Raw genomic sequence first — 18,905 nt, forward strand, 5'->3', positions numbered from 1 at the left:
TTTACCCCCGCGATTCATAAACTCTCGTAGAAATGTAGCCAAGTCAACTCAAATAAAATGACATATCAAGCCGAGTAATCATGAAACTTACTCATGGGTTCAACTAAATCCGAATAGATAAGATTTGTCGAGCCAACCCACTAAATCAATTGACTTGATGGGACTAGAAATGGTTTAAGCAAACAACCTTAGCCAAAAAGCACAATGTCTTTAACCAACATGAATACGAGGAGCCATGAATGTGACTTAACACAACCTTTGTAATATTAGATTTGATAATTGGAGTTTTATGAAGCGTACATACATGTGCAATAAAGCTCATGTACATGCCACACATGTGCCAGCCTCGCACGATAAGTCCAAGATATCCATCCATCATGGGACCAGTATATTGATGCCCTAGATCACCAAGAACCGGGTTGATCTAGTGGTCGGGTGGCTATAGTTTTCAAAATAAATGTACGGCTCTCAAAAACTTGGTTTAAGTTTTCTAACCTATTAGGCAGATTTGAATAATGGGGCCCACATGCTCAATGGGCCAGATTTATTTTAGCCGACCAACGTGATGGATGAATTGGATCTCTCACCTACATTCAGGATATAAAGGAATTTATATTAAATGTCCATCTCCATGCACCATTCACTGATCAGATGATCCTAGCCATTAATCCATATAGCTTGGAATTATTAAAAATAGATAATGGAAAACACCTTGGTTCATGTTTTCCGTGAGTAAAATTTCGCTTGGACTGTCAAGATTGTTAATGGGCCCACAATTCAGATGCTACCAATCATCTCATGGATTTCTGACTTGTCTTAGTAGACTCGGACTCGATCGAGTTCTCTACTCGTTTGAAGATCCTACCACTTTCCTGGTGGCCCAGAAAATAAACAGTTATAAACAATACAGCAGTAGCCGACATTCAATAGACAATAAGAATATAAGACAACAATTTGAAGGGTTGAGATGTCATGTTTGGAAAATCTCTGGCTTATCTCTTGTAGGGGAAATGCAGAAATACTCATAGACGAATCAAAGCAAAGTACCTGCAATTGCATGACCAACTTTAAACATGAACTGTTCAAATTTTACGTGAAAAAATTTTTATAAGAAAAAACTACGACACCAATAATTAATGCACTATGAAAGTATAAATTATTACTTATTTGAACAAGCTTTGAATTTACTGTGGAAGTCTTATTTATGCCCTTAAAACTGTTAGGAATAAATTAGAAAGCCATAAAACACATCCTTCATACTCTAATCCCGATTATACTCATGTATATACTATCACAACTATAATAGGAAACAAATTATGCACTTATGGAATTCTACATTTTTTATGGGACCGTCGATGACATTGACAATCCATTGATGATTTGTCAATGACATCGAGTAGTAACACTAAAACGTTCTAGCAACCAGTGTAGATTTTTCAGATTTTTTGATGGCATCAAACAAATCACGCACTCACTCAATTCTACATTTTCTATGGGACTTTCCATGACATCGAATAATAAAGCTAAAACGTTTTAGCAACCAACATAAATTTTTCAAAATTTTTCAATGGCATCGATCACTTGTCAATGATATCGACAAAACCATGTTATTAACAGATTTAAGACAACAACAACAACATCTCTTACGGACAGTGGGCCCCATCGAATCAATGATAGTGATAACATGACCATGGACCTCAACAGGTAGAGAGTCCACCATCTCAACTATGCATTTGGTCTGTTACATATACGTACCAGTTTTCCCAACCCCACACGCGATGTGCAACCTATCTACACACATGCCGACATGCATGGCACAAATGTGCACTATGCAAGCAATCCATCAGGTGGGCCACACCATGTAGATACCATGGTTTTGAGACTCATCCGAGTCACCCCGACTTGGGCCAGTAGCAACTCGACTCAAGGCAGGACGGGCTGATCTGAGTCGCCCGAGTCATTTAACCAGATGTCCTAACCCGAATGCGTGCCGGGTCGACAGTTTATAAAACAAAAAGGGGCCGCCAGATGGATGACTTGGATCTTGCATTTGTTTGCCATATGGATGGGCAGTGTTACACACACGTGTAGGCTTAGCAAAATGTCTTGGATTATTAAAGTGAAATGTTTACAAAGTCACAGGAGGTGTCCTATCAAATGTAGGAACGTCTGTTTACATATGGCTCTATTTGGATTGTACCAATTCAAAGTGACCTAAGATAGGACCAGACCTGAACCCATTTTTGGTGGGTCATCCAGTCTGAACGCCGGTCCAACCTTGTACTTGATGGAGCTGGCCTAATTTTAACTGGTCCAAGTTCAATTTTTCGGACCCATTTAGAAACCGGGTTGAGTTGGGACCCTGGCTAAAAATCAATGTAGCCATGTTTGCGTCCACCATCTTGGGCCCATTTGAAACTAGCTGGGTTGGGTCTGGGTCAGATCTGGTCAGTTTTATATATGTACTAAGTAATCCAATAATGGAATGAAGTTTGTTAAAGTCTATTGATACAACATCCTCTAATAGTTTGAGCTTTTAGAGAAAGTGGTAGTTGTTGGGAATTGAACGGCTGAATCACACTGACATGAATCTAGGATAGTAATCTGAGAGCACCAAGCAAACACAAGAGAACACAAATATTTAACGTGGAAAACCTTTTCGAGAAAAAAATCACAGCACAAAACAATAAATCTTCACTATGAAAATAGAAATTACAAAGAGAGAAGACTTATCCGATTCAAACAACTTTGCTCCACCCAGCCCTTTGCCTAGAACCTTTTTAGAAACCCTTGAAATAATTTAGGAAGCCTTAGAATACCTCTCAATCCTGTTTATACTAATATATATAGTTTTAGAAAGAATCCTAAACAAAATCGGTAAGAAATTTTGCAAAATCTGCGTTTCTACAAAATTTCTGTACAAAACCTTCAATGTCATCGAAGAATGACTAAATCTGTCCAGTGATCAGAGGTGAAAATCCGAAAAATACTGATGGCATCGAGTGACTTCGATGTCATCGAGCTAGCTTCAACATCAAAGCCTACTCGATGTCATCAACTCTGAAAGATAAATTTAAGACATTTGTCAACAACGGTGGTTTAACATGATTTCAAAGCAAAATGTTTTAAGCTCAAATCCCATAGTATCTTTCCTTGCAAATTTTCAAAGACCAAAGACCCGACGGATACACAAACTTCATGTCTAGGTGCAAAAGAATGAGACTCAAACCTTAAAAGACCAAGACCCAATCAACTTGGATATGGGTCGTCAACATGACAATGGATATACCAGAAAACTAAGAAATTTACATGTATCATTATTGATCTCCGTGGGACCCAAACCCAAAAATGAGCGACCTGGCCCGGATGCGCCATTGGGTCTGGTCCAAACCGGACCCACTGGTCCTGGTTTTAAAACATTGGGTTGGTACAGTTCATGTATCTAAATATCTTTTTGAGCTCAAGGGATTGCAAAGCTAGAAATAGTTTCCTATCTGTTGTAAGAATGTTTGTTTGCATATGGCTGCATTTGAGTTGTACGAATTAAAAAATGGACAGTCGTCTAGATTCATGCACAAAAATATCCTTTGGTTTTCCCACCTTCTTATTTTAGAAAGCACTATAAGTTATAGTGCTCCTAGTTGAATTGGGACACTTGACCAATCCCATCAATTAATCTAGACGGTCCATTAGGTTCAACACATATTTCAATGGCGACCATGGAAATATCACACTAATCTGATGATCTTAACCATCTGATCAATGGCCTCCAATATGGACAGTCAAGAATCATTTGTACAAAAATAGATTTAATCCATCTATTTGATAGTTCCCATCATAGATTGCTTGTGATTCTAATGAAATAACTTCTCTTAGGCAATCCTAACCATCCCATCCATAGGTTGGAAAAAAGATGGCCATAAAAAATAAGGTCCACTTTAGGATGGATTTGATAATCAGATTAGTCATTATTTTTTTCCACATGGTCGCCCTTGAAATGTGTTCTACACCTAATGGACAGTTCAGATTAATCTATGAGACTGTCCAAGTTACCCTATGTATCTAGGAGCAGCGTAACTTATGATGCTCCGAGGGCATTGGAGCATTTCTCCTTATTTTAAACAAAACAGGATAGGAAACTACGAAATATTATTTGAATGTAAGAGAAAAGTACAAAGATATTTCAATGGAACTCTCTCTCTCTCTCTCTCTCTCTCTCTCTTATTTTGCATGTTTTCATCCGTGAATTTCATTATACAAATCCATTACCATGTGTAGACCTATCAATATTTCATTATACAAATATAAGTATTGCTGGCACATAGGATTCCCTAAACATGGGCCCACAGCCATGATGGCCATTGAGTTGATGGGCCATCATTTGGACCTGTGGAAATCCAGTTGGTATTTTGAAATATCTCAAATCGAACGATCCTCATCCTTCGATCTGCGGCCAATGAATAGGAATGTGAGGGAAAAATTACATGAATATTCACATCGAATAAAATGAGAAGGCGAAAAATTGAAGGGTCATGGTCTTCTAATCTACAATATTTTTCAGGACATAGCTGGTCCACGAAATTAGCGGTCTAGATCACCAAACTGGGCATTGTACATGCATCCAACCTATGATGCTTGCCAAAAAACACTGATGAAACGCCTTCTCGTTGACTCGTGCTTCATCTAGGGAAAAACATGCAATTGAATCTTTTTTATGTTATAAACTTGGAAGATTTCTCATGTTTTTAAGTGCGAATTGCTGGTGGTGTTTGTCCCTATATGATGGACCAATGTTTGATATTTAAGGTGAAATTCTTTGGCCTTGTTTTTCTTAGTTCTTGTATTATATTTTTACGTTCATGTAGGTCTCGTACATATAACTAGTTGAATGATAATGTTATTATACCGCTAGCGCTTGCAGATGCGAATTATGCATAGGATATCTATCCTTCTAATTAGGTTGGGCCCAAGATAAAGAACCCCTCCCCCATCATCCATCATCAAGTGGGCCACACATGTACTTTGAACTACATGAGTGGCTTTCCATTGTTTTATATCATGTGGTCCATCAATAAGTGGCTTGACCAAATTTCTGTACTTTGGTGTTCTTCATGGTGGGGCCACCTTTTTGTATAGTTTGGAAGTTGGACACATTTCACACTTTGACAATTGGCTGCTAGTGGAATGATAACATTATCAACCAACTAGCTATATATTAGGCCATATACATTGAACTTGGATTGTTGGATTTTTATTTTATTTTTCTAACTACTCATCTCTCTTCTAGAATTTTGATATGTATGATCAATGGACCACATCAATTTTTAATTCAGGACATGTTCACGGGATAGCCTACCTAATGAATAATCCATCTCTCAAGCATGCATGTCGTCTGAAATACGAAGTAGCGATGCATGTAAGCAATCATGGTGGGCCGTGATTCAACCAAAGCCGTTCATTTGCCTTGGCCTTTTAAAGTTCTTGTTTTGTATCCATAATCCTAACCTAGGAAAGAATAAAAAAAGGAATTAATTCCTTTATGATGTCATTAGCTTTATTTAATGACAATGCTTTGGTGTTCAAATGTAGCCATGTAAATTACATGCTTGTCTCACTAAATAACATTTATAATTAGAAAGATTCGACATTCATCAGTGATCTTATCTATTCAATCATGACCGTTGATATCTAAGAAAGAGGCCATTAGTTTTCTATAAGCAGTTGATTAGATGCGATGTTTACGAGGAAAAGTTGATATATATCAGTCAATCGGTAAATCCTGGACAAGGAGAGTTTGATGGATTTTGAGATTTTGGATTTGGACAAATACATTTGGAGTTTAATGGATGTTGAGATCATATGTTTGGATGATCCACTTTAAATCATGTTTATACTTCGAATTGAAAAGAGTATCTCAAGAGAATACATTGAAGAGGTGAGATTTGGCACATGTACTAGAATGGAACAGGCGCACAAGATCTAGACCATGTACTAAGTGGGTCCTAAAATGTGGAATTGAAGCTAAAAGACATGGGGTTGCATCTATTGGAGTATGGAATTTATTGGTGATTTGGAGTAGAGAAACAGCCCTTACCTTAGGGCTGTTTGGTGCATGGTATTCGGTGAGATTAGATGCTAAGAAATTGCATTTGGTCTGTCCAATGCAAATTATATCCAGTGTTTGGAAACGGTAAGAGTGATTGGATTAATCTCGGTATTATATCATCCGGAGTCAATAGCCGATATTGTGGGATTTTCAATGCATTTTGAAAATCCATTACATCTTTAGGCCCAAGGTTGATGCATTTGTTTTATCCACGCCATCCATCCATATGCACTCTTTACACTTGGCATTTAAGTTGCATATTTATACATGTGACTGGCATCCATCGTGAAATGTAGTCCGTTCATTGCAATTCCATCGTCTACCAAATGCAGACTTCACTTAATATAATATATTTCTTATGGGAAGAATTTGATCTCAAAAGTGAAATTGAACAATAAAAATAGAATGTTATTTCGTACATGTAGTCATTGTACAATAATAATATTGTTAATTCCATCTAATGCAATTACATAACATTTAATCCGTTCAAATAAACCTAATGTTGATTCCTTTGTCCATTGATACCTGCATTCCAAAGCTGGAAGCCTAAATATTGAGATCTTGGTTAGGAATCCTTGTCCAATACCATACTGCTTAAAATGCCAAACTGTTGAATCCTTAGCTATTCATGGAAAATTGACTTCCGTGAAGGTGACCATGCATCCAAATGGATGCTAATTTCTTGCAATGTTGTAGGTTGTGGGGTCCATCATGGTCCATGTGACATCACTCTATCCATCAATTTTGATGGCTAATGTTAGATTAAGGGCTAAAAAACGAGGCAGGTCAAAAACTCAAGTAATTAATAAGAAATAGTGTGCATGGATCACGGCTTCTAAAACCTACAAGGGACCACCAAAGTTATAAATTAGGTTAAGGTTTGTGTTTCCATTCATCCTAGTGGGAATAACCTTATGGAGTTAATTGCATATACATATCATGGTGGGCCTCAGGAAGGTTTCAACACTAGGTATTTAATCCATACTCTTTCTTATGGTGTGGCCCACTTGGGTTTACCTCATTTTCAGCTCATGTCCTAAGATGAGCTAGATAAATTGATGAATGGATTGAATGTCACATAGTCATCATGGACAGTCCAAATCGGTCGTTGGTGCACCCACGTGTCAACTAAAACATCGAGGAACGTTGCTATCTTATACTTTTTAGGGTGGTCTTGTTGGAAAGCTAACCTGTGCACTAACTTGATGGTCCACATATGCAGGGGCCCACCTAAGAAGGGTGTTGGATGTATTATTTTTGAATACGGAATACACCTTTAATCAGGTGGACCAATCATAGTTAAGCTTGGTTGCATTTATTCAAGCTATTGTGACCGTTCTTCTTATTTTATTCTATTGTCTTTTAGAGAATGATGGTGTTAAATGGAAAACAGTGTGGCCCACCAGATGACCGAACCCGACTGATCTCTTGCACCATGTCTTTTGCCAATGGGTCCTACTTATGCATGATCATATGTCCCACATGCTTGCCAGGTTGGCACACGTGCCACATAAAGCTATGTGGGACCCACAAACAGTGTGGCCCACCTGAAGAGCGGACCCAACTGATTTTTTTTTTTTAATTTTTTTTGGGTACCAAGCTTTCTGCAAATGGGGCCTACTTATGCATGATCAGACGGCCCACATGCTTGCCAGGTTGGCACATGTACCCCATATAGGTGACACTGAGGAGTAGGGCTGTGAGGCTGTGGATGGGCTGCGTTCGAGTGGGGTCCTTTGTACCCGTAGGCCCTAACCAGGCTAACCGGGGTTGGGTCTTAGCGGGTCCAGTTTCGTTTGGGGGTGCGGTTTAAATAGCTGTACATGAGTCGAATCGAGCTGAGGTTGGCACAGCTCCGCTAGCAGCCAACCCCAGGTTGAACTTGGCTCGGCTCGCTCCTCAAGTTTAACTGGCCAGTTCCGCTAGATTCAGTTAGCAATTCGAGCCAACTCAAGCTAAGTTTGAGCCTATATGATATTTTCTCTAATGCATAAAATGCATCTTCAATCTCTTACATTTTGAATGCAAAATAATAACAATATTTTGTAAGTATTTTATCAAACACTTGGCAAGCAACATCAAAATTTAGAGATGAGGATAGTTCAAGAAACAACACTTTGTTAAGTCATTTTATCAAACACCTGAATCACCAAGCCAATTCAATCCGAGTTGATTCGAGTTGGGGCTTGACTTGAACTCGGGTAAGCTCGAACTCCAAAAACCAACTCGATTCAGCCAATCTAATTTTGAGTTGAGGTGAGTCGAGCTTTTACGAGTCAAGTTGAGCGAGTTGCGAGCTAGCTTGACACATGTATAGCTCTAGGTCTAATCCTTGAATACCCGGATGAAAATACCATGAAGTTTAGGTACTTGTTGGGTATCCATTGGATCTTTGCCAAGATGGCAAAAGTAAGAGCATTTACATGGTTGGGCCCATCAAATGGATGGATTAGATGGCACGTACATGTCTCTCTGACACGTGCATGGTGTATAATTTAGCCTTTTTTTTTTTCTTTTTTTTTAAAAAATTTATGTGTAGCATAAAAAACCTTCTCTTGTTGCTTAAATCATTGTGTGTGTGTGTGTGTGTGTGTGTGTGTGTGTGTGTGTGTATGGGAAAAGGTACTATGCGCTCGACCTCACGGGTCCGTCCCTTGAGGTCGAGCTGTGTGGGCCCCACCGTGATGCGTTTCAAACATCTACCCCATCAGTCAGATGCACCATTCCATCGTGGGCCTAGGTCTCAAAAATCAAGTCAATCCGTGACTTGTGTGGGCCACACCACATACAGAAGTGGGGAGGGGCTGTGCACCATTAAAACATTCATAATCATTTTTTGGGCCCACCAAGATGTGGTTTGCAAATCCAGCCCATCCATTATGTGTGTCCCACTTGGATGAGGGTTCAAACCAAGTTTCAGCAGCATTCAAAACTCAGGTGGGCCCCACCAAGTGCTTTTATATGTTTCAATGATGTCTTCACATGATTTTAGATGGTATGACCCACCTGATTTCCGTATACGGCTGATTTTTGGGATATCCCATAATTTAGAGGGGACCCATCAAATGCACGGTGTTGATGGTCGACACGTATCACGATGGGGCCCACACAACTCGACCTCACAGGAGCTTATCATGAGGTTGAGCACATAGTACCTTTTTCATATATATAAAACCCGTACCCGACTAAATCCCAGCCCTACTTCAACCGGGTCCATTACAAGGCCTACCCAACCTATTCCAAAAGGTGAGACTCGAGTACAACCCGACTTCTTAACAGGTTTAAAAAATAGACCCAAAGCCATAAAATTAGGTCGGGTCCACCAAGTACTTGCTGCCTAGATGCCCGTTAAGAGAATTGGGTACTACCCCCACCCGATCACAGCTAGACGGATGTGACCTGGTGGGATTTGATTGATTGGGCTTCTGTCAAAAAATGGGGTCGTCGGAAAGCATGTTAGAAAGTTGTTTGGTCACACCTGATAAGTTTATATTTCTGACAGACCTGTGAGCCAATCAAATCTCATCACCCCGCGTGGGTTTATGGATTGTGTCCTACCATGCTTTGACGGACTCAATTTAGGCAGGGTTCTCTTGCCCAACAGATTGTGTCCTATCTTGGATGGACTCAGTTTAGGTAGGGGTTCTCTGGCGCCACCTTGATGCATGGGTTTTATCCACACCGTCCGTTCATTTTTCCATATCGATTTACAGTTTGAACTCCAAAAATGAGGTAGGCTAATGTTTATACCTATTTTTGACACACCCTGTGTATCAACAAGATACTACCATATGTCGGCACTACACAATAATGATAAAATTGTACGCGCTCATGGATATATTTTGCTCTCATCCTTCAACAATACTTTCCATCATAAATGCGGTAGCCGCACGTAACCATGTGCACCCCTCTTAATGAAACCAAGCGACAAACGATATGTAACCCTAATTCGTGTGAAGTGTAACTAAAGCGACATGTCCAGCATGCCTGTAAAAGACCCACCGAGACAAGGATCATATCATAGATCTGGATATTCTTGGAAAAATCCTCTCTCACAATCTTTCATAAATGAAAGATCTTTCTAGAGATGTTCGGTATTCTCATAGCGATTTCGAAGATTCAAAGATCGGATCAATATCTGAATGGATTGCGGACGATTCAGATCCAGTAAGACTGGTTCCATCCGTTCCACAAATATTCATAATCACGATAAAGGATCTTTGAAAATGGTATGTGATCTAACCATATTCGATGAGAAAGGGTCTTAAAAATGATTCCAAATATGTGGAGATTGTGTAGCTAAATTGGCAAGAAATATGAAAACATTTTAAATTTACGGAGATCTTTTGTGGGAAGAGTATATGAAAAAGCCGTATGTGCAAAGGATCCTGAACCAACAAAGAAACTTAACATGAGTTTTGTTGTCTTTAGAAGCTATAAAAGGAGAGCGAAGAATAGCTCGAGGCCTATGCCAAATACAATTTACCTTGATAGTATTTACCTCTACCTTTTATCTTAATATAACCTAGCCCTCTTAGATATATCACCAATGTCCAACACCACTACTACAATACGCTTAGGAGTAGGATAAATATTCACAACCTTCCGTTGAGGGATCCCGATCAACCGAGTCTTTACTTGGAAGATCAAACATTCTGGTCATATACTACCAACCATTCGTTTAAATTGTCTGTTTATATGGATGGTTTGGATATTTATCTCTAGTTTTATTTACTACTTTATAAATTGTAATGCCTAAATTGTCTTATCATACAGATGGTTAAGGTATTTATCTCTTTATTTTTCTTGAGTTTTATTTATCACTTTATTAATTGTAATGCCTAAATTGTCTGATCATACAGATAGTTCAAGTAATTTTCTTTTTATTTTTCTCTAGTTTTATTCATTACTTTATTAATTGTAATGAGTATTAATCTACAAAAAAAAATCAGCATTATTTTAATATCCTTTTATTTTAGTTTGTCTATCTTCATTTTATATATCAAAAAAAAAAAATTGGCTGGAATTATTGGTGAAAGAATAAGTCCTTAAGATACAAGGCAAAAAGAATCCATCAAGGATGACTAACCTGAATCATTCCGCAAATCACATGATTATTGTAACCATCGATGGTTGAGGAGGGCATCTAAATCCTACAATTCGGTCTTAATGGATTCATATTAGCACAAGGCCACCAAAGTTAAATCAAACATTGAATCAAGTAGGACTCTGGTATGTTCACACTTTCCTAACCAGATGTATAAATTGAATACAGCTATTGCTTGCATGTGACCTCATGTTTGATTGAATTGTACAAACAATCAAGGCTCAGGTGAATTAGCCAGTGGGAGTTGTATGTCAACTTAAAAGCTTATTTAACAATGAGCAAGTTTTGATCAAGCTAAATGGCAAATAAATATCATGGTGGGCCCGAGAAAGGTTTCAACGGTGGGAGTCATTGTCACCAATGCTTCCAGTGGTGTGATCCACTTAAGCCTGGGATATACCTCATTTTCTGGGCTCATGTTAAAATGATCTAGCAAAATGGATGGATGATGTGGATTAAACCCATATATCACGGTGGGCCCCACATAGCCCAAATCGATAGGTGCGGTATCACTTACCTAAATGCACCCGATGTTCACTGTACAGAACCATACCAGAGGGACAAAAATCAGCCGTTCCCACTTTAGTGGTTAGCAGATTAATCCACTGATGGGAAAGAGGCAGGTAATATGTAGTACTAAATTTGTACTCGGTCGCGGCTGCCGCCCTACATGAGGCCCACATCGGTGATCGGAACCATCGATTCAATAATCCATCCATCTATGGGCCCACATTTCTTAAAATTCACTGATCGGGTCATTCAGTGGGCCCACTCCACCTTCAAACCAAAAAATATGGACGGTCCACAATCAACAAGTAAGAATTCACTAGCATGGAGGTCGGGATCATCCGATCAGAGCCAATTTTGCACCATGGGGCATCCACAGTGGGGTCCACCGGACAGACGAGTCCGATAGGTGGGCCCCATGCAATTCGAAGGTCCTGTGGACCACGATTCCATGTAGTACTGCAGACTACGAAGTGGTTCCCCTTCCATAATTAGGGCTACAAGATTTGATGGAGCGTTTGGATGGCAATTGTAAGGCATAACAAGGCATCAAATCCATCAAAAAGCGTTTGATCTTTGCAAAAACAAAACAAAACACGTTTGCATCAACAAAGAGACAGGAGAGAAGTGGGAGTAACTACAGGTTGGAGTGCGTTTGGCTGTCATTTCATTTGGGAAAAGGAAAAATACTTTGATACTCTGGCTGAGGGTGTTAGTTGATACTCCGGCAGTGGTAAATTGCATATGAGGCACATAAGTAACCCAAATTAAACCGTTCAAGTCGTTGATCTCAATTTATATTGCTTGTAGAAGGGAGATTAAACTGATTTGATTATCTAATTGGATGATTTGTAATCATTTAATGAACGGTCAAAATAAAAATACCCATCGGTCAAAATTCAACAAACAAATGTTCGTTAATCAGAGGTTAGGATTGTTCAACGAATCTGCATTTCGGATGATAGTCTCTAGGACAAGGGTCCTGCAATTTGAACGGTTTAATTTGAGTTAATGTATGCCACGTGGACAATTTTGAATGACTGCGTGTCCATCTACACAACAACCCATGTGGCACCATAGCATACGTGTGAAACCCCAACGGTCCATTAGGTGGGTCCCACGATGGATACTCATGCCGGATACGGTTTGCTTGGTGACCTCAGACAACAGACAGCCAGCTGGTATCAAAGCTCAATGGGCCCTACCATGATGTATGTGTTTTATTCACGCTGGCCATCTATTTTGCCAAAAGGCATGAGCTGAAAAAAAAAAAGAAAAAAAAAAGAAGGTACGTACATAGTTTAAATGGACTGCATCACATAAAAAAGTGGAGATTAAAACATTAACCACCGAAAACTTGGTGCTACTAACTTAACTTTTATGCTTTTCAAGGGACTAATGAATAGAAATTCAATTATTTTCTTATTCTTTGTTCAAAATATTAAGGTTTCAGTATTAGTATTGGCCCTTCGATGTTGAGGATTCCATTCCGATTTCAAGCTTCATTCTTTCTATATCTTCGAGGTGTAGAAAAAGATAAAAATTATCCTCATTTTTTTAATTTCTTTTAACGACAAAATTAGCTGTACTTTCTTCATCTCGAACTTTTCATTCTTTACCATTTTCATTCATATCTAAATATTCACTTTCTAGTTTGAACGAAAAAAATGAATAGTTAGTCAGATCCAAACTTGACTATGGATTGACCTATAGATCTGAGATATCCTCATAACCCTATGTCATCGTTTTTTACTATTCATGTGATTTTATGTTAAAGGGCATGACCCTGACAGAATGATCTCATCTTTGTGTTAAAATGTACCTAATTCTTTTAATTGAAGATGATTAGTTGATTCGTGTATTTATTTGATCATTCTTTAACCTGATTATACATGCATATATGATTATGTCATCACACGTCCCTGCATCAAAATAAGGGAGGAGTGGGAGAGGACCCAGGAAAATAAATGTGTTTTCCCTTCATTTAGGGTTACGTGGCTTTATGACCAGATTCGACGGCAAATAAGCGTTTTTTTATGGGCCCCAAAAAATTTCTTGAGCTCTTGATCTGTGTCCTAGTTTTGGGCTCACATGTTAAATTGAGAAAATAGATGAATAATGTGGATATAACACATACATCATGGTGGGCCTACCGTGCTTTGACACATAAGCTTGTTGGGCGGGGTTTTGCTAATGACCCGGCACCAACCATATAGCTGGTGTCAAAGCTTTATGGGCTCCACCATGATGTACTGTTTATTTTTTCAGCTTATTTTAAGGCATAGGCAAAAATAACGCAGATTTAAATCTCAAGGGCAATATATTAGAGGAAACAATGGTGATTGAACATCTACCACCGTTGAAAACTTCCAATGACCCACTGTGATGTTTATTTGCCACCCAACTTTTTGACAAAGACACACAGACCTCGATGAAGGATAAACACAAATATTAGCTTGATCCGATCTAAAACTTCTGTGGCCCGAAAAGTTTTCAATGGTAAGAATTCAATTCCCACTGTTTCATGTGGTATGGTGCAAGTGAGATTTGGATCTGCCTCAATTTACGGGCCAAGCCCAAAAATGAGCTGAAAAAATGGATGGACGGCGTGGATAAAGTAAGTACATCATGGTGGGGCCCAGAGAGCTTTGACACCAGCTATTTGGCTGCTGTTGGGTCCCTAGCCAAACCAGGTGGTGACCCCAACACCACCCAGCTAGGTAGTGTTGAGCCTATTGGGTGGTGACCCTGACCCAGCACCACTCATCTAGGTAGTGTTGGGCGCAATGGGGCCTACCGTGGTGTATGTGTTTTTAATTTTATGCACGCATCCATCCGTTCAGCCCGTTTAGCCAGCTGATTTTAGGGCATAAGCCCAAAAAAAAAAATCAAATCCGAAGCTAAAATGGACCACACCACAGGAATCAGTGATGATTAAACGCCAACCATTAAAAACTCCTTAGGGGCCACAGAAGTTTTGGATCAAGCTGATATTTGTATTTTCCATCCATCCGGACCTTATCAACGGTTTGGATGGGTCCACTTGAGCTTCAGATCTACTTCATTTCTGGCTCATGCCCTAAAATGACATAGCAAAACGGACGTATACAGCACATGCATCACGGTGTTGGGATCACCAACCCAATCTGCTTCCCTGTAAGTGAACTTCACATCCAACCTAGACTTTCTTGCCAACGTGCCACATCTGCAGGAGATCCAAGCCGTGGAATGTGGGCCCACGACCAAGATCACCGTACATTTCTTATGCAAGTGCGGCCCACCTACCGAGTGGATGGACATGACCATAGCAGGCTCCCACACGGTATGATGATTAAGTTAAAAGGAATGTTATGGATAGATCTATCTCCATACCGTCCATCAGGTAGGCCACACCTATGAACCCTACGTTCCTTACCTAACGGATCTTTCATATTGAATTGTGGCCGTTCATTGTATTAGAGAGATGCAACTATCAGCTAGCATGGTAGAAGATCAGGACTGTTGATCCAGTGGGCCACATGGCAAAAGTTGTACATCTATGATGCTCCATTGTGACCTTTTCTGGTTCAACGTAGACCGTAATCCTGTTTTGAGATTTGATTTAAAATGTTGCAGGCCTAGAATCGAATGGCTACACCTTCGTTTAATTCTCTTAATTTTGGGATATCCTTATATCGGATGTAGGCCCCAAAGATCAACGGTTAAAATCACCACAAAATCAGGACTATCCATCTAGCTTCTTACAATGTGGATGGCAAAATGGGTCAAAATAGAAATTCATTAGATGACCCCATCCATCTGATCAGTGGCCATAAAGTAGTTAAGCGTCAAACTCGGTGAAGTGAAGAAAAGCGATGGATTCTCTAATACATGTGATTTTTCAAAACATTCGTCATCCATGAACGGACGGCTCATATTGATGCATCTTCCAGCCAAGGGTACCATGGAGATGTTGCTCTCACCATAATCGAATTATTCCTGCGCTACGGCAAGGGGTGCAAATCGGGTGGGTTGGGTTGGGTTGGGTTGAGGGTCTACTCAGCTTAAACTGACCTCAAGAGGACCTAACTTGTGAGGATTATGTCGGGTTGAGGGCCAACCCCCGCTCTATCTAGCCTCAAAAGGACCCAAACTGGGTTGGGCTGAGGTAAGAGTCAACCCCAGCTCAACCCGGCTTTAAGAGGACCCAACTTGCAAGGGTTAGGTCAGGTTGAGCGCCAAACCCAGCTCAATTTAGCCTAAAAAGGACCCAACCAGGTTGGATTGGGGTAAGGGTCAACCCTAGCTCCACCTGACCTTAAGAGGACCCAACTGGCAAGGGTTGGTTTGGGTTGAGGGCCAACCCCAACTCGATCTAGTCTCAAAAGGACCCAACCGGGTTAGGTTAGGATAAGGGTCAACCCTAGCTCAACCCAACCTTAAGGAGACCCAACTTACAAGGGTGAGGGTTAAAGGCCAACCCCAGCTCGATCTAGCCTCAAAAGGACCCAACTAGGTTGGGTTGGGGTAAGGATCAACCCTAGCTCCACCCGACCTTAAGAGGACCCAACTGGCAAGTGTTGGGTCAGGTTGGCCAACCCCAACTTGACCTAGTCTCAAAAGGACCCAACCGGGTTGGGATAAGGGTCAACCCTAGCTCAACCCAACCTTAAGGGGACCCAACTCGCAAGCGTGAGGGTTAAAGGCCAACCCTAGCTTGATCTAGCCTCAAAAGGACCCAACTAGATTGGGTTGGGGTAAGGGTCAACCCTAGCTCCACCTTACCTTAAGAGGACCCAACTAGCAACGGTTAGGTCGGGTTGAGGGCCAAGCCCAACTCAATTTAGTCTCAAAAGGACCCAATTGGGTTGGGTTTGGATAAGGGTCAAAGCTACCTCAACCCAACCTTAAGGAGACCCAACTTGCAAGGGCGAGAGTTAAAGTCCAACCCCAGCTCGATCTGGCCTCAAAAGGATCCAAATGACAAGGTTTAGGTTCCCCAGCTTGACCCAACCTTAAGAGGACCCAACTGGGTTAGAGCCTTCCAACCCTAAACTGACCCAATGACCCTGCCAACCTGACCCAACCGGACTCCAACCTGGGTTGGACGAGCCATACACATTACTGTATCATCCCCATTAGAAACCGATTGCCTACAAGCAATGACACTTGGGCACAAAAATGGGTCAGGTTGACACAAAAGTCATTGGAACCGACCTAAAAATAAGTGGGACTGGGTCTAATATTTGGACCCATGGAGTGGGTTCCGGTCCCAAAAGTCCGACCCAACTTACTAAAGGGGCCGAGTCTGGAACCTCTCAAACTAATCTCCAAACCCCAGACCCAGACCATGTTTTTACATGGGTGCGTTTTGGGCCACGATAAAATGGACCCCAACCCAAACCCAGGAAAGCAGTAGATAGGGTCTGGAGCCTCTGAAAATTAACCCGACACGAACAAACCAGACCCAGTTTTTAAATGGATGTGATTTGGGCCATGATAAAATCGACCGGACTGAAACCCAAGAAAGTAGTTAATTAGTATAAGTTAAGAGAGTGTAAAAGTTCAATTAATTAATTAACACTATCTGAAGTGGGAAATCAGCAACCATTGGATGAGAACAATTAGTACTAAATTCATCCTAAGTTGGAAATTGGAATAAGCTTTCTGTTCATTATTAATGTAGAATCAGTTTGCTAAAGACTATTCATACTTTGATTTTTATTTTTATTTTCTTTTCTCAAAATTCTCAGTGCATCTAAGATAAGTGTTGGGAAACCACGGACCTTTCCCTTCTATGTTCTATGCGCAAATCATGGGGATTAACAACATAAAAGATTTAAGGACGATAATCACTTCCAACACACGAATATGTAAAGTGTAAGAGAAACAAAGATTTTTTTACGTGGAAAACTCTCCAATGTCAAGGGAAAAACCACATGACCTAGTCCAGCACAAATCCAATGTAATAGAAATAATGAATGTACAATCATCAAAAGACATTTGATACCCAAATTACATCACTCGAAGGTAGATTACAAGCAATAATGAAAAAAAGAATTTCTCACCAACTAGAGATTGTAGAAAAAATGTGAATGGTCCCTCATGAACCCGAATGTGAAGATTTCGGTAGTAGAATGCTCTTGATCTTCTTCTTCTACAAAACCTAATTTTCTCCTCACCTCTTTTACTCGAAGAAGAAAAAAAAAAAACCCTGTGTGTTGCCAGAACTCTCTTTAAGCAAAAGAGTCGTTTTCACTTATTTTACTTTAGTTGGCCAAAAGACCAAAATACCCCCACACATGTGGGAGTAAAAGCCACCCCCAATACACACACATCTTTCCTATTATTAGAAAAGGAAATGCCCAAAAAAGGCAAGAAAAGCTCGACCCAGGAAGAAAAATACACTCATCACAAAAGAAAGATCAAAAGATGGGGGAAAAATAAAAACCAAGGTCATCCTCTACCCAGACCCGACCCATTGATTTCATGGATTGGGTTTGGGTGCAGTGTAAAAATTACAAGTTTAACACAAATAATGCTCCAAATATATTAGTTCATGAATTAGTTTACGGAAGACTATCTATACTGGATTTTTTTTTTTACTCTTAAATTCTTCCCAAGTGCATCTAAGATATGTGCTCCTATAGCTCATTCACTTAACTCCATCGAATAATATGTTTAGAGCATTTTCTGTGTCAGTAACTCGTCATTTTTAGACCAGACCCAAATCCAATCCATGAGATTAATGGTCTGGGTAGAGGACAACCCAAACCCAATCCATAAGATTGATGGGTCGGGTCTTGGTGGAGGATGACTTTGGCTCTCTCTCTCTCTCTCTCTCTCTCTCTCTCTCTCTCTAAAAATAAAAAATAAAAAATTACTACTTGGACATGATCCAGTTCTAATGGGTCGAGTATGGACCTAAAAAATTCTGAACCGATTGTTAAATAAGCTGGCTTGGGACTCCCCCTGACCTGACCTGACCAATTCGCACCCTGAACAGGACCACAACATCATCAATGAACACAGGAACATCTTCCCATGGACAGCCTCGCTGTAACAGAGTCTTTGGAACTTTGCCCATATAAATGGAATAAAATGCAAGCTTGCTTGCATGGTGGGGTTGGTGCAAGCTAGGTGGCAGGCCTACACATGAGTATGATGCCCTACTGCTAAAATAGCCTCACCACCAAGGCGACTAAT

Source organism: Magnolia sinica, chromosome 11, assembly GCF_029962835.1.
Source record: "Magnolia sinica isolate HGM2019 chromosome 11, MsV1, whole genome shotgun sequence".
In the NCBI taxonomy this organism is placed as follows: Eukaryota; Viridiplantae; Streptophyta; class Magnoliopsida; order Magnoliales; family Magnoliaceae; genus Magnolia; species Magnolia sinica.